Raw genomic sequence first — 27943 nt, 5'->3', positions numbered from 1 at the left:
CAAAACCGATCCCTGAGGAACTCCACTGGTAACCTCCCTCCAGTCTGACAGTTCAACTTTCAGTATGACCCGCTATAGTCTCCCTTTTAACCAATTCTTTATCCACCGTTCAATTTTCACATTGATCCCCATCTTTTCCAATTTAAGTAATAATTCCCCATGTGGCACCATATCAAATGCCTTACTGAAATCTAGGTAAATTAGATCCACTGTGTTTCCTTTGTCTAAAAAATCTGTTACTTTCTCAAAGAAGGAGATCAGGTTGGTTTGGCATGATCTACCTTTTGTAAAACCATGTTGTATTTTGTCCCATTTACCATTGACCTCAATGTCCTTAACTTCTTTTTCCTTCAAATTTTTTTCCAAGACCTTGCATACTACAGATGTCAAACTAACAGGCCTGTGGTTACCCGGATCACTTTTTTTTCCTTTCTTAAAAATAGGAACTATTTCTCCAGTCATACGGTACAACCCCTGAGTTTACAGCTTCATTAAAAATTCTTGCTAATGGGCTTGCAATTTCATGTGCCAATTCCTTTAATATTCTTGGATGAAGATTATCTGGGCCCCCCGATTTAGTCCCATTAAGCTGTTCGAGTTTCGCTTCTACCTCAGATATGGTAATATCTACCTCCATATCCTCATTCCCATTTGTCATGCTATCATTATTCCTAAGATCTTCATTAGCCTTATTAAAGACTGAGGCAAAGTATTTGTTTAGATATTGGGCCATGCCTAAATTATCCTTAACCTCCTCCATCCTCAGTGTTAAGTGGTCCCACGTCTTCTTCTTATTTATATGGCTATAGAACCTTTTACTATTGGTTTTAATTACCTTTGCAAGGTCCAGCTCTACTTGACTTTTAGCCTTTCTCACTTTATTGCTAGATGTTCTGACCTCAATAAGGTGGGTGAGGTAATATTTTTTACCAAACCAACTTCTGTTGATGAAAGAACCAAGCTTTCAAGCTACATGGAGCTCTTCAGGTCAGGGCTTGTCTATACCACGCAGCTTTTAGTAACAAGGCTGTGTCGACACAGCCTTGTCGCTAAATGTCAGCATGTCTAAATGCTCTTTGTCAGCACTTTGTCGGCACTTTTGCCGACAAAATACTTCCAGCCCTGCAAGCACTGTTCGCTTTGTCGGCAGGAGAGCACTCCCGCCAACAAAGCCACGTTCACATTGCCACTTGCCGCGGCAAAACTTTTGTGTTTCGGGGGTGGGCGGAGGGCTTTTTTAAGTACCTGTGAAAGACAAAAGTTTTGTCAACAACTTGGCAGAGTAGACAAGCCCTAAGTGTCACAGCTAAATACAAGGCAGAACAGATTGTTTAGCAAAAGCAGTTAACATGTATTCTAAGGGATAATTCAAGGGGAAGTGGTCCATCAGTATCCCTGCAGTCGTAGGGACAAACAGAGAAGGGAGGAATTGGTAGGTTACACATTGTTGTAATAAACCATAAATCCAGTGTGTTTATTAGGATACTTTCTTAGCTCTTATTAGACAGTAATCAACATCAGAAAAGCCATCATTCTTGCTACCATCAGTGACAATCTCAGTGGACAGGCCAGGAATCAAATTGACATGTAATTGAGCTACACTCTCACCCATGTAGCTTTGCATTCCAAGTCAGGGTGAAGGCGCTTTGCTAAGGTAGGGTGGAGAAGCTTATTCGGACACTGCCAGTACTGTACAAGAATTATCAGTGAATAAAATGGAGGACTCCATTGTTGAGTGATGCCAATCAAGAGAAAAGACTGGCCCATTGACAACTGAATAACAATTGGGTGGGCAGGAGAAGGAACAAAGACCGAGAATATAGGGGGGCATACTGAAGAATGTAAAAAGTTGGACTGTCGGAAGGGACATGGACCTGTCTCATATAGAACTTATATGTATCACACAAAACATACAAAAAAGGGAGAAAGAAGATGGTTTGATATTTATAATCAAAAGCCAAGTGCCTTTCACATGAACAGCTTTTTCTAGTTTTATAGAGCAAGTGCTTGGTGAACGGCTGCGCTCACACCTCTTGATGAGCTATACTTCATGGACATCAAAAATTCATACAGTCTCCCATTAAACGTGGAGTTTTATCAAAGAGGCAAATTAGATAAATATATGCACAATTCTTTGATGTATCTGGAAGTCACATATGGTATTTGTTGGCATTATTTTCAACAATACATATCTAGTGAGTCAGTGCTATTATATTAATATTATTGCATATCTGTGATTCAGTAATATCTATCCAACTACTAACTTAAGAGCACCATAATTCTGAGGGGTTTTCCCTCAGGAGGAGACAGTGTAGGTAGCCACTTTGCATCACAGTAACATTCCCCAGAAGCCTTTCCATGACTGGAGACCTAGGCTTAGGGTCACAGCAGAGAGCATTATAAAGCCAGGGTGAGTTCAGCTCAGTATTGATTGCTATAAAAATCATGACAGTTTACAATTTCTGAAAATAGTATATTTAAGTTTAAATGGAAGAAGTTTTAATAAAATATCCCAGATCTCTGTCACTTTGCATGACTGATATTTTTCTACTCAGAACTGTATCTGGTTTGGACTAAAATCAGAAGCAGAAACTGAAGCTGCACAAGCAGGGGGTTCTCACAATACTGTATTTATAACATGGCTGAAAACAGAAAACACAGGAAAGTCGGAATCATCTTTCCCTCCGCCCTCAGGCAATACAGCGGTGTTTGCCTTCAGCTGAGGCTTTCAAACTTCCTGGTTTAAACTGGAGGGGAATGGCAACAGGGCATGCCGAGTATGGGTTCTTGATTTTGTTCCTTGCAACTGAGACATGAAGTTGGCGGTTTTCAAAAAAGTTCTGCTTTAATTGGGACACACCATAATAGGTACGGTGTGTGGTGTCCTTATTAATAAATGTCAGAGTCTTCTGCATCCCCACTGCCTGCTGCTGTTGAATGAACAATTTATTTTAAGCCAAATTCAGAACTTTTAGGTCCTGATCCAAAGACCATTAAATCCAATGGAAATCTTTCCACTGACTAAAAAAAACCAGACCAAAACAACAACAAAATATTTGAAGACACTGAAAGAAATCTTGTTGACTTTAATGGCCTTTGGATCATGCTCATAGTGAACTAGCAGTTCAAGATCTTCAGCTTTTTGTAGGCGCAATGTACTGAAACCTCTGTGTATGCCAAATTCTGGATGAACACTCTACAGCCGCTGCCGGTCTCTGTTCAGCAAAGGAAAGTTTCTCACCAGCAGTAAAATAATCTCATTTGACGAAAGTCTAGCTGCTTTACCTTTTTGCCTATGAAAAAGAACAGATCCTATTATAGCCCTATTACAGGCGACTGTCTTAAGAGACCAAGGAAAAGGGAACATTTCCTTTCTAACTTCTGTCAATCCTTCAGCACACCTTAGTTCAAAGAAGGACTTTATTCTATTCTTTCTCTTTAGAGAACTACTAATTATTACAATCCAACCAAACTGTGACTTCACCTCTATAAATAGATTTTTTCTATGCATGATTTTATTTGTTAAGAGCAAAAACAATACTTGCACATGTATATGTTCAGGGCTAACGAGCAATGCCATCTGTACGGCTGGAATATTTTCACACTCCTTTTCTGTTATACCAAACAAACCCTTTCCAGCTGATTTGTCTCATTGTAGAATGCAAATTGCTTATAAAAGACCTCAGGGTGTGAGAAGACACTTATCAGACAGATATTACACAGGGGCTCATACCAACTACACTATCTACTGTACAATTTTCAATGCATTAAGAACAAAAAGGTATCAGCAAACCTGCTTTTGTGTGGCTAATCTGAGGTATTTCTGTTTGTTAAGACATGTTGCTTAGGAAGCTGATCTTCCTTACTTTAGGTCCAATACTGCACCTACTTCATAGTAAGTAAAGTACTGTGAGTCTTGAATAAAAGATCTGAGAGCAAAATAAACTAATTTTGCTCCTTCCTTTATTTATATGCAGTAAAACCAGCACCTCTAAATTATTCAGATAGAACCATAGTGTTTTGAACAGCTGTGTCTTATAGCCATTTCTTGTAAATATGATACAATATTATAGAAACTTTGCTCATTAACCCCTTGATGCAAGAAGTCCTGATTCCCCCAAATTAAATTCACTGTCGGTAACTGACAGGTGCAGTCCCATGGAGCTAACTGATTTGAATGAAAGGAACCCAGTAATTCAGAGCCAAATAATTTTGCACAGTTGTACCTGTCAATTCAGAGCTTAACCAGATGCAGGAGAAAAAACAGATGTAAAGTAAGTAATAATGATCTCGAAGAGGCTCCATTACCGGTGTTTCTCAGCAGAAATTGCCAGAGGTAACTGTGAAGACCAGAATTTATATAATACACACCATTTAGAAATACACTTGCCAGGCCCCAGGGACACTGCTGGCATATCCAAAACAGCACTGATCATCAAGATTTCTCACTTTGGCAAGATGTGCCTCTGTAAAGGGGATTCTGGGGAGTTAGATTATGTGGTTGAATTAAAAAGTGGAATCTTGGTACAGTAATGGATTAGCAAAGCAAACTCACTGTGCTTGGCCAGTTTAGTCTCAGGTTTATGTTGCTCACTGATTTCGGCACAGTGGTTAGTTTAGTTTTATTATAATTACTTTGCTTTTAAAGGACATTTGTAAAAATCATTGGAAGGAGGATCACAGCAAGTGGTGTTCTCCACAACCTGGCCCTGAAATTCAACTTCCTTGTTCATACAGGGAAGCCATTAAGGTCTAATCATTTTTAATGCATCATAAATAATCTTCACACTTGCTGTTAAGTTAATTAATATAATCAGTTAAGCCAAATGCATCAAAAATGAAGCTTATTTTGCAAACATGCAAAATGTTCTGCCTCATTGCCTCTCTATCAAAATTAAATGTCATTTCGCTAACAACTCTTTCCAAGTTTTAATTTCAATCCTTTATCACAATTCCTACATTTTTTTAAAAAACAAAAAAGGTCCCCTCTAAACGAAGATATCCTTGTGTGACAGACTATAGGAAAATAGTCACATGACCACTAATTGGGCACGTAGAGCCCAATCCTGCAAATACAGCTGTCCAATCTTGCTAACACTTAAGAGGTCAAGTTTCTCAGGGCCATAAGTGGATCAGGATCAAGTCCTTGAATATTACACATTGACCTACATTACCTTGCCACAAATTACTTTTATGTAAAATGAAAGCAACATAGGTGGTTCTAAATAGTATATTTCCATGACCACAAACTTAAAATAAAATAGGTGCCCATAAAACAAAAATCTATTACTAACTTGTAAGAAAATAAATGCCAGGTTAGAAACAAATAAGTGCATGGTTATTCTTGTGTTCATGCAATTGCACCATTATTTTTCAGTTCACAGGCATAGTTCACAACAATCAAATAATATTTACACAAAATGAAAGGTACAGAAGAATAATCATAGATATTTTACTGTCTTCTGTAGCGCAGGGAGGAAAGATTGAAGTTCCACCAGGAACTCCCTAGTATACTGTCGACCTGAGGCTATGGCAGTGATATGCTGAATCGATATGTTCTCCAATCATGTGTCCAGTTAGTGCTATACACTTTGGGGTTTTGTTCTGGTTTCCTGTGGCCTCACAATGAAAGGGAGATTGTGGTGGCAGTCTCTCTGCTTGTAGCTGGGCTGTCTCTGAAGACCCTCTCTCTTTCAGTTTCTGCCACTACAGACCATAGGTTAATGCAACCCAAAGGCTACATCATTCAATGCCCGTTCCAAGACTTATCAAGTTAGATACATGTATATGAAATTTCATGTAATAGTATTCAATGCCCTGCTTAAATGAGAAAGTAAGGAGACATACCTTATATTTCAGTTCTCCATAAACTGGTTAAAAGGATTCTTTTTTGTATATGAAGTTAGAGTAATTAGATAAGAAAACTTCCATAACCCAAATCTTCCTTGCTCAGGCAAAAGTACCAGTGAAGTCAAATGGGAGCTTGAGGTTGAAGTCAATGAGACCAAGCAGGAATACATTATGAATTTCCAATGATTAGTACCCTATGTTCCTCCTTACATTCAGTTTCTGTTCCTGGTAAGACTGGTGCTTCATTTCTAACATAAACTCTTTCAACTCCTTATGTTCCCAAGTAGTTCTTATATACACAAGCGGTTGGCCTCATAGTTCAAGTCACTGCATATACTGATAGAAGTATTTGTTGCAAACAATGTATTGAATACATTGAGGGGTACTTTGTTTCTATTTGTTTTTTCTCTCCCTGTTTGTGTACATCACATGTTGTGTATTTGAGCCTTGCATTTTCTTCAAACATTCCATGACAAGCACCCAATATTCAGGTCTCAGGATTTGAACTGCATGACTTGTAACTAAGTCAGATGTTTCTGTTTCTTTTCAGGACTAGATGATTAAACCTCCATAAACTACTTCCTTTTCCACTCAAGCCAAATTTCTTTTCATTTCTCTATATTAGTGGTTTTGCTCTTGCCCGTTGGAGAATCTAAGTGTCTTCCATATAAAGTCAATAGCAATAGTAAAATTCCTAGTGAACTTTGTGAAGTCTCTAGCTCTTCTACTTCTCAGGGTAAAAGCTCTGCTTGGCATAGGGTTTTTGTTAAAGTTTTCACACATTTTCTTTTGTTTACCAATATACACCTCGGATGAAATCCTGGCCCCACTGAAGTCAGTAATGGCAAAGCCCCATTAATTTCAATAAAGCTAGCCTTCCACCTTCATGCTTTTATTTATCAGACAAATTCTGCTTCCCTCCAAGAGGAATCGCCACTACACACTTCAAAATTACCGCTCATAGACATTTGTATGAGCAAACCTTTGCTTGTGTGAATGCTCAGGAGCAGTACAGAATATTGAAGCATTAACAGACCTAATGAAAACCCTGCTGTTTTCATAACAGCTTTCCACTATATTTAGCAAGTTCTAGGCCCCAGTTGTTCAATGACCTCCCTGAGCTCATGAGGAACTCCGTGCCACAGTGGAGCTCATAGACTGTTGGGAGCCTAGTCACGGCCGAGGTTCATCGTGGTTTTGGCGCTCTATTTAAAGAAGCAAAATCCTGGTTATCGCATCAAAAAATACTCAGTTAAAATAAACCAAAACCATAATACATCCAAGGAATAAATCATTTTTTAAATTAAAGTTTGCTTAGCCATTAGCTGCCAATCCTACAGCAGCTCATTCTAACAGCAAGTTAACTCAAACAGCAGGCAGTAGACAGTACATCACATCTCTGGAACATCAGAGCTGTTTCCAGCAGCCTTCTCATTATTAGGTTTTTATCCTAAAGTTGCTTTCTTCACGTCGGAAACAATTTCCCCCAGCCAGGTTTTAAATCAGTGGCTTCCTATCAGTGCTCATTTGCGTCTAAATGAGTCTTCTATTTTAAACACAGGCCATTCACTCTAAATGAGTTAAAAGATATTAAATGCAGCTCAAGTACTTGAGAATGAACACACTCCATGAGAACAACATTAATTTCAGAGCAGGTCAGTGTGCTAAGTAGACTGGCTGAAACTTTTTTCCCCCATATCAAATATGCTTACATCCATTGGCTCAGGGCCCAAGGCAAAGCCCTCTGTGATGCAGAAGTCTTGATTTCCTCTAGTATAGAGGGAAGGAGGCATGGCTAGACTTCCTGGAAGCCCCTGCATCTTATTTCTACTGAGGAAGTGGGCTCTTCCTACGGAAGATAACATTGTGGATGGGCTTGGCGATTGGCTGCTGGATCTGAACTTTGGAAATGTCTGCTGCAACCATTGGGGTAGACCAGATGGGGCTGCAGACTCAATACATTCTCTGGCTAGTCCCTGCCATTTCATTCTAAAAAACATCTGTGCTCCTTATGCATGAGCAATGGGACAACCACTTAAGATACACTGGGGAAAAGATCAGGAGGGAAGAAGTGAGAATATGTTAGTTCAGTCTTGACAAAGGTACTAAAAGGCTAGCAATAGAGGGAAATGGAAGATGTGCTCAGTTACCAACTCCCAAGAAGTTGCTGTAGTTTTTCAACATAAGCACAGATCCAGTGAGCAAAGTGACCCCGACAACAGTCCATCCCGTCATTCTCCTTTCTGCACTGGCATATTCAGAGTGGGTTTGGAGCCCACTTCTTTGGCATAAAGACATGCAGTGGCTCTCTATGGAGTTTATCTGCTCCCCCCCCCCACCCCCCGCCCCGTATTGAGGAACCATGGGATTATAGGCTGGAATAAGGATTTATGATGCAGCGTTGCACTTGCTCTTCAGTAAGGGGGTTATTTAATCCCGCCAACACTGCAGAACAGATGCATGAAGCCCAATTACTCAGGCTTTAGAGAAGTTTCAATTATTTTACCCTTGATTAAAGTAGAGTGCCTCAAGCTTCTACAGCAAACCTGAAAACGTTAATGCAACATTAAATTCCAAATACACAGAGGACAATGCACTTGTTGACTTCTATGGGAGCAGGATCTGGCCCAGATATATGAAACATTTCAAAAGGAACCTTGTCTTAAAACAAGAATAAGACTAGACAAAAGTATTTGAGTCAGGGCATTGCTAGGCAATCTTGCTGGTTGTCAGATCTGCAGTGTAATGACATGTCAATTTGATTTCTTTTGTGCATGAGCCCAGAGCTATCCTTGGGCCTAAATTCTTCTGTACTTTAGTTTTTCTTTTGTTCTGATGGCACTTCTCCCAACATTACTTGACAATGAGTGATGCTCCAAAACCCTGATCTTTCACACTCTGTCGGTGACCTATAACTTTTCATGCATAACCTTTGACCTGGGTCCTGACAGTTTGATTTATTGTCCAGTGTTATGATTTATGAGTATCTTCTCAGAATAATTAACGGACAACAGGTGGCGGCATAATAATTTTGATTACCCAGTGGTTCATGAAGCCACTTCAAAGGTGACTTCATTTACTGAATAGGAAAAGGACAACAATATGAAATTAAACAAAGCAATCCTTTTATGCCTTTGTTTTTCACCCCTTTGTCCATCAACACAGAAGACTTTATTTAGACTCTCATCTTGAACACCAGGAACTTGAATTCTGTGCAGAAGACAACACTTCCCAGCTCCTGGATTTGGTAGAACTATTTTTCTATTGTTGAAAAGAGTCTTGATTAATTGCACGTTGTCAGTTTCCATAAACCTGAGGAGTCTTTTTTTAAATCTAGCTTTTGGAAACTTACCACCACCAGAGGCAGAATTTATTCCAAAATGCATATTTTGATAGTTTATCTTTTTGCTCAGGGAACTACTGAATCACTAAAAGCCCCATCCGACAAGGTGCTGAGCACCCTCAATTCCTGTTTAAGAAAGAGTGTTCAACAACTTGTGGGATCAGGCCCGAAATTATGCAATTGAAGTATTCAGTTCAGGTAATTCAATGACATTATGTTTCCCCAGGGCCCAAATCTGCAACCTGTATTCACAAATGAATAGCACTCACCCGAATATCTGTATTGAAGTCAACCGGGCTACTTTGGTGAGTGCTACTCAGCATGAGGAAAAGCTGAAGAACTTGAACTCAGGACTGTAGTTATAAGAAGTTTATAGAACACCCAAATGCAAATGATTACTAGTGGGATATAATTATGGTTGCTTATTATTCATTCACTTTATAAAATGGATCTAGAATGGTAGGATATTGTTAGCAAATTTTCTTCCATTAACATAGCTCTCTTTCCTGCAAGCTGATGGTGGACCCAAATCCTACCAATTTTAACAGTCCCTTTATAACTGATCACTAAGTTCCACATCATCCCAATAAAAGCGCAAATTTGCGAACCAGGTTCTGACAACACATTTTATTCTCTTCTATACATACTTTATTTTAGAAGGCCCATAATTGCCCCCCATTTAATTCAGTTGATTGTTTTCCATTGTTACTTTCAGTAACACCATGTGTTGCCTTGAAGATGATGATGCTGTGTTCTGTATGGGTGCTGGGTTTCAAGACCTGGGTTTCAGAGCAACTGCAAGTGCTCAACACTTCTGAAAATCAAGCCATCCATTTGTTGAAGAACAGAGGTTTTGGATGTTTGTTTTAAGGATAAACATCTGATTGCAAACTAAAATATATACTTCAATGCACACTATCCATTCAATCATTGTTAGACATGCTTTTAAAAATATATTAATACTGAAATAAGTTGGTTAATGGTGCTATTTCTCAATGCTTACAGAAAGATAAAGGGGTTCAGCTGGAGTAAATCAGTGTAGCTCCACAGAAGTTAGTGAAACAACACCAGCAAACTAAGGATCTGGCTCCAAGAGCTCTTCCTTTCCATCTCGGTCTAAAAATAAATCTAAATCTAAATAGTTGTTTGCAGGGATGTTGTAGCAGGGTGGGTCCCAGGATATTAGAGAGACAAGGTGTGTGAGGTCATATCTTTTATTAGACCTTGTCTCTCTAAATATTAATGACATTTAACTACACTCCCCTCTCTGTGTCACAATTCCTCTTCACACCCAAGAAAGCACATGAGAAATGAAGTTTTGCATGGCGCTACAATAGCGATATTGCAGGCTTATCATTTTTAATTGACTTCTTGACTTATAAAAATATTCCTACAATCCTGCTTTACATTGCAGTTTAATAACAGCTTAACACACATCTATGAAATATTCATTCCTGTTACATTAAAATTTTAAAATATCTGATGAAGAGCCTGGTTAATAGATAAAGCAGAATCCCTAGAATATTAAAATCACTCCGGCTTTCCACAAGGTTCCTCAGTGGAAAGGAAAGAAACTACTACTCTTGTGATCAGACTTACTTTATTTTTTTTTCCCCCACTAGAACTCATAACGATACCCCTGCAACAAAACACTATTATAATAAAGCCAATTTTGTCCTATACTAGTTTTATTAAACCTTTAATACCACATTAGCTGTTTAATATACAGTAGATGTAGCGATGGAAAACCGCTCTCCTCCAGACTTTCTACTCAATAAAGATGAATTTGCAGCAACTCATTTATCAGATTAAGGGTAGCCTCTTTCAGCTCATGAAATAGCCAAAAGCTGATCTGGATTTCCACAAATGTTATAAAATAAAAAATAAAATAAAATAAATAGTGCATGGATTGATCACAAACAGTTTGCAGCAAGTAATTAATATTTGAAATTCAAACTGGATTGCTTAGTGGTGATCTATCAGGTAAATCACATGATGCTGTTTTTGCTCCTTGATTGGATGATTCACATGTACTTCTAGTGCAAATACTCCCACATGAAAATCTTAAATGGAATGTCTGTGAATATGCACAACTGCAACTGTAATTTGGGCATACTTCAGCAAAGATGATTGCCACTAAAACTTAATTATTCAATGCTGCCATGTGTTTAACCAAAGCAAATTAATTTCAACATCTGAATAACTACTTGTGAAATTGTTTTTTTGGTTTGGTTGGTTGCTTGGTTTTGGGTTTTTTTGTGTGGGCAATACTCATCCAGGTATAATTCTGTTTTATGCTACAATTTTCTATTTTGATTTTATAATGTATTCTACAAGTAGTTCATAGAGAAAACTATTTTTTAAATAAAAGCTTTTAGTAACAAGAAACCTGCATCTAGCAAATGTGTATACATAAATTAAAGGGCACAAATTCTGCATGCCTCCTTCCTTTGAGTCCTACTGACCTCTTTGGTTTGATTCTCACTCGGGAAACTAGTTTACCTTTAAAACGGTAGATGCTCTTGAATCATGACGTGATGTTAGTACTTTGTTCCCCATCAATTTTTAAATTAATTATCTGGAAGCAACCAGCGGTTAATTTTTGGCCATAGACTTTTTGATTAGAAGCTGTGACCCTTTTTGCCTTTTTGGCATATGCTATACAACACCCGTGACCCCTGACACCTGATTCAACTAAAAGTAACTCCCAGATAGATCGTTCATATTCATCAATCTCTTTGTTACACTGGGATGCTTATCCACTTCATTCCTTAAAATCCACTTTGTTTGTCTCCTCTTCCCTCCCTTTATACCCCCATTGCCCATACTTATTTTCTAGCAACATTTCTACCGTTCCATTTGTCTCTCCTTCGATTTTTAAACTTTACACTATCCCATCGTCCCATATGTTTGTGTTGCACGCAAGGAGGTTTCTTTAGAAAACGCTGATGCTAATTATAAATTTAATTTGCATTTTAATTAGAACGGTAGCAAATTAAAAGCGTGGCAGCTGGAGAATTTTGAACGCTTTGCAGAGATTTGGTGTCAGTATCTCCCTGCCTCTGACTTCGCCGTCTTTTCATTTTTTCCCCCTTCACTATCTTTCATTCACACAAACATATTGGCATTTTTTCCTCCTCTCTTGTTTCTTTTTTGTCTAGTTTTTATTTCTCCATTTCTCCCCCCCCCCCCCCAGGATAAAATTATAAATTATTTCTTTTTTGTACTGATAAACAGTATACTCTTGTCTTGTGCCAGTACACCATGTACTGGAGTGATAATGCTGCTTTTAAGTGAGCTTTTGTGCGGCCCTGCTGGTACTGCCCTCTTTTGCTATTTATATCCCCCATTTATTTACAGGTAAGACTCTAGTCTATTTCCCCTTGACTAATTTCAAGTTCCAGGCTCTAAGGTTTCTGTAGCCTAAACCAGTGCATTTTTGTAAAGAAAAAAACATCCTATACATTGGCAGTAGTCTGTAGAATCTTAATGAAAGCCATTCAGAATGCATTGGTGATTTTACAACTTTATTCTTCACAAATGCAGCATTCAAGATTGTGCTTTTGGACAAAAGGCTGAAGTAATCTGTCAGTCTTTTGGCCTATAGAATGGCATATATTCTGGCCCTACTGTCTCTCAGTGTTTTCTTTCATTTGTGATGTGAGCATGTCTGATTTTAGCACTCACGTGAGCTCATTTAGTCAGTCCTGTCGTTTTCCCTATGTTGTATCTCCATGGTCATTTTCATTCCTTCTGTTCGCTTCCCTCACAGTGTCCTTGCTCAATAATATTCATTAATTGATTGACAGCTCTGATAGACCCAACTAACCTCTATCTCACTCTCTTGTCGGTTTTTAAATAAGTACTTGTACGTCCAATGACCTTGTCGCCTCATCAGATATCAGAAAATGAGCATGCAGATATGGAGCAACCTGATTAGCAAAATAAGGAAGATCTCACTTCTGGCACAAGTCCATAACAAGCACTAACAACTAAGTTTACAATTATGCATTTTAAACAAAAGAGACTTACAAATGAGGAATAAACAGACCTTAACCAGTTCCATGGGCATTGTCTCTAGTGAAAGCATAATACGGAGCTCTCATAACACGATGGTTTTTCTAGAAAAAGCTGGAAAAAAGCCAACATTACTCAATGTGGTGCTTTTCGTTCGAATTTTAGAAGGTAGTCTTTTATATCACTGTTTCTAATTGCATTTTAAATTGTTTGTATAATGTTGTAAAGCACCCAAAAATGCCTATACAGGAGAAGAGGGGGATTTAGAAATAAAATTATATTTCAGATTACTTAGCAAAGATTCTGCACAGTAAAGACTTTTTCTCTCAGAAAAATTGCTTAAGCCCTTGGAAAGCTTTGGGCTTTATGTTTATTATTTATTTATATTACAGTAATATCTATAGACCCCAAGATTTGGATGCTACTATGCTAGGTGTTGTACATACTAAAGATCAGTCTCTGCATTAAAGAACTTAGAGTGTAAATCAACAATGCAGACAGAAGGAAATATTAGCTTCCTTTCACAAATTGGGAACTGAGGCACAATGACTTGCCCAAGATCATGCAGGAAGTCTGTGGCAGAACCAGAAAGTAAAGCTAGATATCCTGAGTTCCAGTCTGTTGCCCTCTTCTTCCATTTTTCAGTTTCTAGTCATCTGGACATAGCAATTACAGAAATGAATTTGGTGAAACTAGGGCTTTGCTTAGCCTTGATTTCAGTGGCAAGATTTTTGAGGTGATTGTAACAATGTTAGGATGGATTGTACTTGTTAAATGGGCTAGATTAACAAAGCTGTTTATTATACCATAAAATGCTTTATAAAGACAAAGCTCAAAGTGGATTCTAATTTCTTGGGAGCTATTTGAGAGCACTGATTGGGAATCTGTTAGGATCAGGTGGGGATGTCACACAGTCTCCTCCAGTTGCAGGGCTGGGAAGGAAGAGGGCTGGGGCTGGTTGACCTTGGTCTTTGTTCTTGGTTCTATATTAATCATTCATGTTGGCTGAAATTCACCAGTGATAATAATGGCCATTAGAAGACCTGCAATGGAGCAGTACCCCGACATCTTCCGGGCCTGGACAACTGCAGAGCATTCACACAGACAGACTCTGTGCACACCACAGGGAAAAAAATATTTGATTTGGGCTTGGTCACTACTTTGCGTGAAGAAATGTGACCCATTCTTAGTAATGAGATAGACACAAAGTTAAATGAGTCCATCATCATGCTTACCCATTATATCATAGAACCATATCTAATTGCTGCTGCAGTTACTCTCTGTCTTTCTCATGACAATATACCTTGTTTTTCAAAATCAAGCCTGGAATCCGGGGGGGGGGGGGGGTTCATACTCAGCTTTCATTATATTCACACTACTAAAAACAGGAGCACAATTTTATATAAAATTCTGGCATTGGCCCATCACTGATATGAGCATGAAGATCAAGATGAGGAAGGAACAAATCAACCAAAAAGGAAGAGAAAATGTAATATAAAACACTGAAGCATCTGTAACACAACAAACTTTAAAATATGACCTGGTGTCTTGGAGCAAAGGTCAAGTTTCTTTCAAGAAATGCTGTGCTCTCATAGGTGGAGTTTATTTTACAACAAATCACATCTCCAATTTATAATTCTCACTTATAGAAGATTCAGCTCCTGAGCTTTTCAGCCGAAGGAGAGGAAACCAGAGGCCTGCAGAGCTTTTCTTCTCATGAGTAATCCTTACTCAGGTAAGTAGGCTCATTAATGTCAAAGCCTTATTTACGAGCAACGATTATTCATTGACCTCAATGGGACCATTCACATGGGTATGGATTACTCACGTGAGCAAAGCTTTGCAGGATCTAAATACACTAAATTGCCTTCAAGAGCTAATTTTTGAAAATGAAAGATAACATTATGCAAAATGTTGATGTCTGGGTACTCTAATTAATCTACTATTTTAATCAAGATTGTATAGTAAAGTTCTAATTTCTATGTCACCATGAAATTTCCCAGATCCATTTCTCCTCCCCTGCCCCCAATAACCTTCTAAATATTTTGATAAGCCCTGGTCAACTGAATCTCTTGCAATAACTTCTTATGGTGAAATTGACCATAGAGTGTACAACACACCACAAATTATAAATCTTTCACCTTGGCACTTTGGAAAGGCTTGGGTGTTATTTCATGTAAGTTTTTGCAGCTGTACAAAATACTTTCATTAACCCAAGAATGGATTATTTGGAGTGCTAATTAATTGATTCTTCAAAATGCCAATTGACATACTCCTAGGGAAAACCTGATCTAAGCAACTATGTTAATCAAGCTATTGTACTTACGGTTCTGTCTGAATATCAGACCATCTGAAATGAGGAGAACTTTGCCATTACTGTCCTGGACCTCTTGTGGGCAGCTAATTAATATGAGCAGAATATGACAGTTGCACTTGTACATTCACTGTACTGCCTGACAATAACTCTATAAAATTACATTTCAGCTAAAGAATGGAAACAGTGTTAAATACCATTATTTGCCTTCCTTTGATGTCTGAGAGTCATTATGAAAGCAATTACAGAAGTTTCTCTGTCTGTATGTCTACAGGGTATTTATCTGTATCTGTCTGAGTCCTTTGCCAGGTGGAAAATATATGGCATATTAAAGACAAGGGAATTCAGCCTCAATTATCAGGCTATGAACAGAGGAAGAAACAAAATCAGAGTTTTGCAGATGATCCTGCCAGACAACAGTAATTTAATATTAAAGCCAGGCAAGCTGGGGAAAACTTGCCTAGTGCAGGAGCTTTTTATTTTAATATTATTTGTTCCCCCTTCCCCCACACACTCCATTGCCCTAGTTTGTTTTCCATTTTTTTTCCAGTTCCTCTGTTCATTTTAAATAAGCTCACACTTGTGAGTCTAGGGATCTTGGATTTTTTTTTAAAAAAACCTACCTTTTGTTTCTTAATTATGCTGTGGATATTCTTCTGTCTAACCACGCCCACAGAAAACATGTTTTTTGTCTGGTATGTTGGCAGGTAGATTGAGTGGGTCTATGTATCATATGAGGTGCTGACAGGTGAGGAGGGAGCACCGTATGGTTCAGGGGATGCTGGGTAACTCGCAGGGTTCAGCCCTTACAACAGTACACATCACAAAGTATGTGTACGCTTATGGCAGTGTGTGGAGTCCAGACACCACATGCTCAGCAAGCATTGGTATAAAGAGCAGTGTAGACACTGAGGCACAGTTTAGATGAGTAGCGTGCCCTATACACCTGAACCCCGAGGTGTACCCTACAGGGGCTCTCTACATTCCCAAGCAATGCCTCCCACATCTACACTGCATCCCCTCTGCCAGAGCCTTTCACTGATGAAGGTAGCTACACACAGCAGTGCCAGTGTGGCTGCAGCCTGCCTTTCACTGCAGCATGTAGCTACACGTATGGTGCCTGTACTCTCTACACTCCACCATAAGCGTAGAGAGCCTCAGACATGCTACAGTAGTTTGGACTTTGAGCTCACCTGCTTGCTGGAGCCCGTTCCTTCTTGCACTGACTCCAGTGGTAGCATGATTGGGTCCATGGTTTGGAAGGAGGGAAAATAGTTGTGTTCATTTTACTTACACACACATTTTATAAGGCCAGGAACGGCGAACCGTGGCCACTGGGAGCTGCGGGTGGTCGTGCAAATGCAAACAAATAGTCTGCCAGCCTGCTGGCAGATTACCCTAACGGGCCGCATGCAGCCCATATGCTGCAGGTTGCCCACCACTGCATTAGGTTCTTGTGAGCTGTATTTAGTTGTCTTCTCCATTCTTCAACTATTCTAAAGTGGCATCCCGGTGCACAATTTATGTACATACTATTGTAACAAGCTGTGCCACATCAGGCTAGATTTCTCTTATTTCTTGTCAAGCCTGTCACACTTGACTGCTGAAGTATTTCTGGATGGTCATTATTACTAGGAGTTAGTTGTCATACCATATAAACTTAGCTGGACAGTGCTCTCATACCATGCCAGGGACACTGATTCATGTACTGCATGCTGGGTAATAACATGAAAGAACTCCATGTGTTAAAAAAAAAAAGCCAGTTTAGTTTTACAAGAGAATGATTTACAGAGATGCTGCAACTTCACCTACCATTCAAACCATGTGCACACAAACTGGCTTTGTGGTGCCTCTTCCAAACTCTTCCTACTTGCAACCAGTGCTCCTCTCCAAGTTCCATGCAGGTTGCTGCAGATAACAAGCCATATTGTTTCAGACAAGACACATTTTAGCTCACAGATATGCCCAGTCGTTAGCAGCTGATGCTGAGGGAGACTCACAAGACAAAGTTTAATAAGTGCTGTCTGCCCTTAAAACATAGTCTACAGACTCCTCTTCCATAGAAGACTTTTGTGCCTGGTGCCATCATCTGCTTTAGGGAAGCTTGTCTGTTTTTTCTCTCTTGTTCTTCCAATGCTCTGTGTTGTCCTCAGTTTTAAATAGAAAGCTAGAAATATTGCCAACACTTAGTTCCAATTCTCAAGTATTCTTAAACTGAAACCTCTAGGAACATATCCGTTGCCATTGTAATAATTGTATTGTAGACTCTCCCTTCATGTTCTCTCCTGATTTGCTCCAGGAAAGTATGTAACAACTCAGTAACGTCCAGTAAGCCCCCAGAGGCAAGTTGGTCAGAGAGAAGGCATAACACATTTATTAATTACTGGGCTCAGTATCAGATTGCTCAGACTTTACAAAACATCGAGAGCCTGATTCTACGTTGTACCACACCATGTGTAGTCATTAATGCCAGGGAAAAGTGCATGCAAAGTGGATACAAAATGCCATCAGTTCAGAATGGCAGCACCTTACAACCCACTTTGTCCTGGTGCAAATGACTACGCAAGATCCAGAACAAAGGAGAATTAGGTTTCTTGTTCACAACTGACATGCTCAGAGGCACCATGTAAGCATTAACACAGTCATGCCATACTAATACTATATCATCTCATTGTATTGTCATCATGTAGAGCATGATACTTCCCGATGCAAACCTAAGTATGGTTTGATTTTGCACAGGACTTGTACTATCTGCAGCTTCACATACATGGTAGATTCAAAGGTCAAAAATAAAGAGTCCAAACTATCCTCTCTACTCTAGCTGCTTATTAGAAAATTTCATCCATTTTAGGCTTTTTGATATTGTAGGTCACAGGCATCTTTGTTCTTCTCTGGAATCTTTTCCAGCATTTATGATAGACACATATTTCCAGCTCCATGTTCTTTCTGCTTAAGTTTTCAACGTAGGGAGTTATTAGACCAAGAAAATTTTCCTAGGGCCGTCTGAACCATTTTAGAATGTCTGAAGTGGCAACAACTGCACTGGTCCTGTAAGGGTCCATTTTGCTCCCCTTGAAGTCAGTGGCAAAACTTAGCTGGACAGTGCTCTCATACCATGTGAAGGAATAGACCCTACTAAACACATAACCCCTTTGAAATGCAAGGCCTATGCAAAATCCTCTGAAATTAGAAAATTGATCAGAAAGCAGTCCTCGTGTATATTTACTACAACAGTTTTGTTACAGAAAGTTTAATGGATGACAGAAGTCAACATGAAGATGAAAAGATCTTAACAATTTTTGAGATATTCCGTAGTAGGGAAAAGAGAAAGGATTTGAAGGGATAATAGTTGACCATTTTACAATATAAATCTGGTCTTGAGTAATTAAATCTACAAAGTATATCAGCCTGTCCTTAGGAAGCCATGATGTTTTACAATGCATTTTAAAAAAACATGCTTTGGATATTTAAACAAATGTAAAAAGGTAGCGGAAAAATATTTTTTAAGTTCATATGAACTTGCAGAAACATAGAAATTCAGTACATTCCTTTAATTAAAAAGGAAAAACACAACTTTCAAGAAACACACTTATTTTCTTCAAAAAGGATGATTAATACAGGTTAAAAAGCTTTTCTCGTTTTACAAAATTAATACCATGTTTAATTACATGAGATTAAAATTTCATTACGCATTATACTTTAATTGGCATAGACGGGGCCAGAGGTTAACACCTCTGTACGAGTTACCTTTTGTACTGTTCCAATATCTAATAACATAGGAGTTTTAAATTATAAACCCTGACAACATTTAACAAGTTTCCTACACGTTTTAATTTTACCCTAGTAATCTTTTATGTGGAGCTCACTGGTGTTCCTGAGGTCATCATCCTGAATGATGAAAGGAGCTGAGAAAGAAATCATTATAAAACCTATACAGCTGGACATTATTGAATTATGGTAAAGATGTTATCTGAAATAAGGATGTCTATTATAGGTTTAAGTATAATTAGTTTAGGGCAGTTGTGTTAGGGCAGTTGCTGGTTAGAACATTGTATGTGTGTGTGGTGGTGGGAGGAGAGGGGGGCGATTCACCTCATAAAAGAGTCTGGTACCGTTCTACTCAAGGAAGACCAAAGAGAGATTTGGAAGAGTCCTAGCTATGAAGAAGTGAAGTGCTCTTGAGCTAGATGATCAAAGATGCTACATTCTAGGAGTAGGACTTTCAAAGGGCTAAGGGAATTAGGCACACAAATCCTACTGAGTTTTAATGGAAATTGGATACCTCATTCAGGGGCCTTTGAAAATCCCAGGCCTACCTATAGCAACATTTCCCCAATGTAAACCATCAGAGGTCACTGTTTCAATGACACACACCTTCCATTCTATACATCCTCAGCTAGGCTTCCAAAACAATTGGTCCAGGGAGTGTGGGAGAGATCAACAAAATAGTGCATTTGAACTACAATCTTATGTGCTGGCACGTGTGTAGCTCTGGCCCTGAGCCAGTAGGCCAGCCGACTCTTTCCTCCCATAATGTTTATCGCTCTTTAGTAGCCAATCGATTCAAATACAGCCTCTAACATTGCATAAAACCAGCAAACAAGCCAAAAAGTAGTGCCCAACAGCAGTGCACATAATGTGGGCAGCCACAGAAAACCAAGCGGTTGTGCACCAAACTAGCAGATATGCCTGACCAACCAAACTAAACCATATCAGGCCCATTAAGGGAGCATGGATGAAGGGAATGGAGGCTGAGCTGGACTAAAATAGCATGTGGCACAAACTGCAGAAAGGGGCGGCAAAAAGCACTCCATGGTATCGTAAGCGATTCTCACATGAATCAACCTGCTTTACTGTAGCAACATAAGTCTGCATTTCAGATACATTTTAGCATGAGTGCAGCTATGAACTCTTGCCCACAGAGGGCTGAGTATCAAACATAAATAAGGTTCTGATCCCAAGCCTTTAGAAATCAATGGGACTTTGCCCATTGACTTCAGTTAGATTTGGCTGAGGCTCTTAAGCAGCGAGGTCTCTCGCACTAAATTGCTGTACTGTTTGCAAATGGAACTTTCACCAGAGTTCATCACTTGCCTTTTGTTATGCCTCTTCGCTGTAGGTTTGGCGGGTGGAGTTGGGAGGTGGTGTGTTTCTTTGTTGAAGAAAGATCACAGTTCCAGTCTTGTTGCATTAAACTCCTGTTGGCTGATGGAAGTTGAGAGCCCTCAGGCCCAGATACTCCAAAGGTATTCAGGCACCTATGGGAGTTAGGCACCTAAACGCCTCTCAGCAGCTGAGCCTCAGCACCTTGCAGAATCAGGCCCAAAGTGAGCCCCGGAAAAAGAGCAAATCTATATGTAACAACCTCTAAGTTGGCCCACAGGGGGAGGGATAGCTCAGTGGTTTGAGCTTTGGCCTGCTAAACCCAGGGTTGTGAGTTCAATCCTTGAGGGGGCCATTTAGGGATATGAGGCAAATTGGGGATTGGTCCTGCTATGAGCAGGGGGTTGGACTAGATGACCTCCTGAGGTCCCTTCCAACCCTGATATTCTATGATTCTATGAACCAGGAGCATGAGTCTTTATAGCTTGAGTTAATGAGCTGGCTCTGTAGTTGGGGACTCGAACAGACTCACCATATCCTCTGTCATCTGGGCATGCAGGGGGATATGCCACACACACTGAGCAGTAGATTACATATACACCACATTTCCACCCTCTTTATTTCACTACTCAGTGTGAGCAATTTAAGGTTTCTGCAACAAGTGGTTCTCAAATCATTTTCTAATTGCACTTTGAAAACTTTTAATTTGGAAATATTTTATTTAAAAGATGGATTCAGATGGATTTAGTGTGCAACAGACACTAAAGTATGGTAAAAAGGGTAGTAAACTGAAATTTGCTTTTAAAAAAAGGGTACTCATGATTTTTACATTGAATTGCTCGACTCCAATATGCTTATAAAAAAAAAGGTTGATCTATTTGGCTACCAAATGTTTTAAATAATATGCCTCCTATATAATCCCAAAGAAAGCAGAATATGTCGAAGAGTCATATGTGACCTGACTAGATTTTGTACTATTGAATTTTTTAGAAGTATTTCTCTGGTACTGATCGTTCTTGATCTAGATGCCTTACAATAAATTAACACATACCTTCAAAAGGATCACATTTCATATTTTGGCAAAGGAGTAGGAGCAACTCTGTGATGGAAAAACTAAACAAAAAATTTAAAATAAGGACGAAGGACTGTAAGCCCTACCCATTGTTTTTCTCCACATCCTACGGCGTTCCATGCCCTCAATAGCTGAATTTAGTCCTTTAAAATTATCTTTAGTGGTCCTCTGTGTGGTCTTGTCTGGCTCACAGACCTATTCTACTTTTTCAGCAGCAGTAGAGAAGATAGAGAAATTTACCTTTATGAATCAGAATTAACTTCTGACACCGCAGAGCCCAAGAGGCTATCAGTTAATATTGAATTGAGCATTTCTTGATTACCCTGTAATATTGACCAGGTCAGTATCTGTATTGATCACCTGCCATATAAATGCCAGCCAGGTGAATTAAAATACCTTGGAGCAGCATTAAACTTCATGCCAATTTATCCAAAATTTTCTGTGTTCTTGTTGCTCTTTCCTACTCTTGTTGCTCTTCCTACTTCCTATTGTGCGTATGCTCCCACCTGCCCTAGTATTTCCTGAGCAATTGCTACTTCGTGCTGCAAACGACCCATTAAACTTAATACCCATTTCATGTAAGTTGCATAGATGAGTAGCACTCTTCTACTTTTCTACTTATGGTTATCTAAAAATTGACCTGTAGGGAAGGGGTGTATGCATGTAGCTGGTAAAATTAAGTGAGAATACAATTCTGGTTATCTGAGTTTTTCCTACCCTAGTTTACAGTGGAATCTGATTAACAGGCCACTGTTTCATCAAAATATAGGATAAACAGTATTGCACTAATACAGCTGCAATATGATTGGAAGAAAAGCAATATTCAGTCTTTTGTTAACTGCTATTGCTAGAACTGAAGCTAAGACAGGACAAGAATTCGCAGCAATACGCTTTTCAAATATTTATGATCAGTCTCAAATTACATCTTTAGACATTAAAATCAAAGCTCCATCTGACATAAACCAGCATAGCTTCATTGAAGTCGATCAAGCTATGCTGATTGGCTTTTGGTGGTCTGGCCCCAGTGTCTTTTTGAGTAACTGCCTCAACTTTGGGCCTGATTGTTGCTTACAGAGAAAAGGAGTGACATCAAAGTGGTTTGGGGGTACTTAATGAAATGCAGGATGAGACCTTTAGTGAGTTACTACAGTAAGTAACTTCAAAATATCATCTTCATTAAAGGAACAAACTTTCTGAGCCAGCAAATGAAATATTAGTAATTAAAATATGTTTGCTTAAAAAAATAAATCTGTTATGGCTCAGACAGTGAAATAAGATCCTTTAGATTAATGGTTAATTGAAAACAGCATTTACTGCTCTAGTGCATTTGAGAGAGCTCTTTACTGTTTCTTTATGTATAATTGTGTTTTGCAGCCAATTTAAAATAACTAGATGAATGCAGTCCTTATAGAAGGTGAAGATGAGTCCTTGCAAGGATAGCAGCGTCTACAGGGGTTTCTTTCTAACAGATATGAAAAAGTAATTTCCATTCTGCTACTTTTGTGTGATCCTTTCTGCATATCAAATGTATCTCACACACACACACACACAAAACCCTAACTAAATACCTGAGAAGAATATTTTCTAAAAACGAACAACGTGTCTTATTTTAATATTCCCTGGGTCTACGTGTTCAAGAAAAAAATGAGGCAATAATCATTACAACTTTTTTCTCTCGGAAATACCTTATAATTAATTGTGCTAACACTTGTTACAATATGGGAATTTGAATGTTCCAATAAAGAAAAGGAAATGGCTGCATCTCTAGACTGAGTTGGAGATACTCAATAGGAGAGAGATTCTGAGTGGGGTTATCAAAGCGTCTCAGTGACTGAGGAGAGAAAGTCCCAATGACATTCGTCCTAAGTCACCAAAGTGCATTTGGAAATCCGACCCCTAAGCCTGCTTAACACTAATCACAAGTAGTCCCGCTGACGTCACGGACCTTGCAACCTGATCAGTACGGACCCAGAAGTCCAAGCTCACCCAACCCCCTGGGTCCAAGCTTGGATGGCTAGCCACAGCTGCCACCTGTGTGGCAAGTCCACACTGTTATTTTTAGTGCGCTAGCTCCAATTGAGCTAGCATAAGTCTGTAACCACACTAGGAATCACACCTCCCCATTGCGGTGTAGCTATAGCCAATGGGTCTCTGCCCTGGTAAGCCCCTACAACGTATCATCTTTTACTTTTCCCAAGGTCTTCTAGCCTATAGGAAATCAGTAGCACACACAGCCTTCAGTTTGGTGCATGTGTGACAGATTTCAGGCTGATGATGTTTTGAAGCTCTGTGTGTGTTGGGGGGGGGATCAAAAGTTAAATTTCCACATCATGAATTCCTCTTACTCCCTTCCATGTGAGATATAGGTAGATCTGCCTGTGGAGGGTGTTCTTCATACACAAATCCTGAAGGAAAAAATTCCCTCCTCCATAAATTATCCTGCCTCATAGAAGGGTTACCGGCTTCTTTGATTCATGTCGGTAAATATGATCCTCAGGTGGAAGGTGCTAGATCTACATTTTTAGCATATATCATTATAAAAGTTAACAATGAGCTTTGTTTGGTACAGTGTCCCTTTATACTTCCACTGGTTCTTGTCCTCCTCATACTTTCTTTGGCTGTTTATCTTGCTATGTCTTTTGTCTAAGTTTAGACTGTAAGTCTCCCAGGTCAAGGACCTTGTCTTTCTATTTACCCATAAAGAAACAAGCCCAACTACCTGTAAACAATTAATAGTAATAGTTCATTTTAACTGAGAGCATCCCTGCGAAGATGCATTAAAAATACTATATTGTTTTATAAAAAACAGCTTTCAACCAAGAGAGGAGAGGACCTTATTCTGACTTACTCATTAGCATCTGAGCTGCTCACTACTGTCAAGAACTTACACATAGCCTGACTGCATTTAGTGTGTTGGACTATTGTTATAGACAAGAAAATGTCTAACTCTCTCAAGGTTAATTGACTACTGCTCTTTGAAATATACATGAGAGTCTTTATTGACTATCCTGCATCTGACCTCACCTGTCATGCAGGAGGAGGAGGATAGTAACAATGAATAGGACTCCAGCAAAGGATGAGCAGGACAGAGGTGAAACATAGTGGAGTACACTATGTTTTGTCAACATCACTGTTTTCATTCTTTGATGTCCAGCACATAGTCCTTTATTCTACTTCTGTGATAGCAAAATCCATGAAAATCAATGTAATTCTGAGATGTCAGCAGTCTTCCCAATATTACCAGGTCAGAAGAGACTTTAATTTTAAACAATATGCAGTGTTACACAAATCTCCCAGCCAACTCATTCCTAAAGTTCAAGATTGGTACAGTATTTGGCCCTTGTTTCTTATGAATGGAAATTCCATCTATTCCCATGATCTGGGGAAATTCCCCACATCATCAGGGGACCCCAAATATATGAAGGTCCTGGGAGAGAAAGGGCATGCATTCTAACCTCAGAACATCCTCCATCCCAGTCTAGTCTGGTTCTTGAACCAGGTCCATATCCATGCTATCGGAGCATCCCTAGCGAGGTCTCACAACACAGAAGGGAAAGCTATGTAAATTACACACAAAAGTTCCCTGGGATTGGAGAGAAATGCTGCCTTCTCTATGACTATCTCAGCACCCCATCCACTCTCCACACATGGATCCCAAACCTGAAGAGCCCCTGAGGTGGTGCCTCTATGGGGTCCAGGGAAGACTGGAGGAATATCATATTGGTACTGATGTCACAGAGGGAGTTCTCTCCACTTGCATGACCCCAGGGACCAAGCTACTCATTGCTCCCAGAAGCCCTAGGTAAAATCTGGCCAAAGTGTTTGCTTTGAGGGTTCTGGATGTTTTGGCAAATGAGACACATGGGAAGACAGTTCATGAAACAACATCTGCAGGTTTTAAGTATTGTCTCTACCCGGAAAACATGCCACTCAAATTTGAACAAAAATGTGCAGTCATTAAAAGGAACAGTCACTTTTAGGCAATGAATGGATACGTCACATTTCATTGAAGAGTCATTATTGTGATGCCCAAATTGGAAATTTTTGAAAAACAGGGTTTATCCCAGAAATGCTGACAGAGTCTTTCAGACAGGAGCACCTCCCTGAGAGCATGTCTGCAGGCTGAGGCATTTAGAGCGGTTTGGTTACTACCAAAACATGGGCATGTCTAATTTTTAGTATATTTCCAAGACTTAGGTCTCCGCCATGACGAGTTTCCATAAGAGAATTGTTTGATGACCACAAAATAAGCCCTCGTGATGCTTCCACCATGGCAACGGATTTTTTTCTATAATTTACCATGACCCAATTACAGCCCTAATGATGATACATTGCATTCCACTGCCAAGCTGTCTAAACCCCCACCTGCTTGTAACAGCTCAAAACAGAACATGTGAGTATGACCAGAAACTATAACAGTAACTAAGGGGCTGATTGTCTAAGCCTTACTCACGTTGAGTAACACTTATTCAGATGAGCGATCCCCATTAAATTCACTATGCAATGTGAGTAAAACTTACAGGATTGGGCCCTACATGTGTACTGTATGCTGCCACCCTGAAGAAACTTTGAGACTGAAAACAGACGTGTATATTATATAGACACACTGTCAAATTACCATGCCAACCACATATTGTGGTGAAGAGCCAGGAACTCGGAACCGGTTAAATCCAGAGATGCTGGAACAATTTAAACAGTAGGGGTGCTGAGAGCTATTGAACCAAACTGTAAACCCTGTATATGATGGAAGCCACTTCAAACCAGGGGATGCAGCAGCACCGCCAGCACCCCTAGTTCCAGCACCTCTGGTTAAATCTCTTTGGACAGGATTCAGTCTCTGGCTAGATTTCATAATATGGAAGATCCACCTACTTGGTTTGTGCTGGACAGACATATTTTCATTACTGAAGTTCAGCCCTTGAAGGTTAAAATATGCCCTTAAAAAATCTTTCATCTCCTACCCTGTATCTGCTAGCTGTATAGCATATTTCCCTTGCCACTAATTCTGATCGCATGCCCTGATGAACTCATTTTATCTTTTGGTATAAATCAATTACAATTAAAATATAGTTTGTCAACCCTCATTGGAGTATTGTTTCATATTAAAAACATTTTTACTCATGAGAGCAAGTGTGATTAACTTCAGTAGGAAATTTAAAGTTCAACTTACTATGAGCAGAGGGAATCGAGCACAGTTCTTCCTTTGCAGAATACTTCAGGCTTGTTGTCAACACAGGGAGTAACACAGTGGATACATTTACACTGGCCAGTTCCAGACCAGCAGGGACCTAAGCAGACAAAAAAAAGATGGACGTTTTAAAAACAACATTTTGATTATTGGTATTATATAAGAGCTCAGTACAAATAGAAAAAGACAGTGTTCTTTATTTTAAGGTTTAAAACTTCGGGGGGGGGGGGTTTGTTTTGTTTTGAATGAACATGTTTGAAAAGTGAATGGAAAGCATTTTATATTTTAAATACATTTTGTGAATGAAAGGCAGTAGACCAAATTCTCTGCTGGAGTAGATGGATGCAGCTTCCTTGACTTTATTCCAGCAGACAGCTTTGCTGTCACGGTTCCATTTGTCTTGGGCATTCACAGACATGCTGGTTCACCTTCCCCCAGGAGTGCTCCTCTTTGGCTGTCTTATATTACACACTCAAATACCTACCCAGCCGCTGGTGTGCGACTCCCACTGCCAGATGAACAGCAACACCCCACTCAGCACAATGTCATCCTCTCTTCCTCCCTCTACAACTCTGTAGCACATCGACACTCTCTCCAGAGTCAAATTGGCTAATGTCTGTTGATTTACAATTTGCATTTATTATATTTAGGGCCCAGAGGCTTCAGCTGAGCTCAGATACTGTAGTGATGGGCGGCACTATAAAACCCCTCAATAGACAAGGCAGATTAGGGTCCCATTGTATTAGGCACTGTATGAACACATAGTAAGAGACAGATCCTGCCCTGAAGAGCTTACAGTGTGCAGAGACACGGCTAACAAAGGGTGGAAGGAGAGAACGGCCAAAGAGGTGTCAGGCAGGTCATTAGCTGAGCCTGGAGCAGAACTCTGTTGTTCTGACTTCCAGGTCAGTGCCTCACCCACTAGACCAGCTATCAAAAGAAACAGTGGGCCACTAATGAAGTGGAGCTGTGTTTGTGTGATGTCACCTTGTTGGGTTCAAGAATCCTGTCTCTCCACACATAAAGCACTGCCCTGCCTCGCTGACTCTCCCAGTG

This window comes from Lepidochelys olivacea (genome assembly GCF_965140295.1).
Source record: "Lepidochelys olivacea isolate rLepOli2 genome assembly, chromosome: 10".
NCBI lineage: Eukaryota > Metazoa > Chordata > Testudines > Cheloniidae > Lepidochelys > Lepidochelys olivacea.
This window is presented reverse-complemented; position numbering follows the sequence as displayed.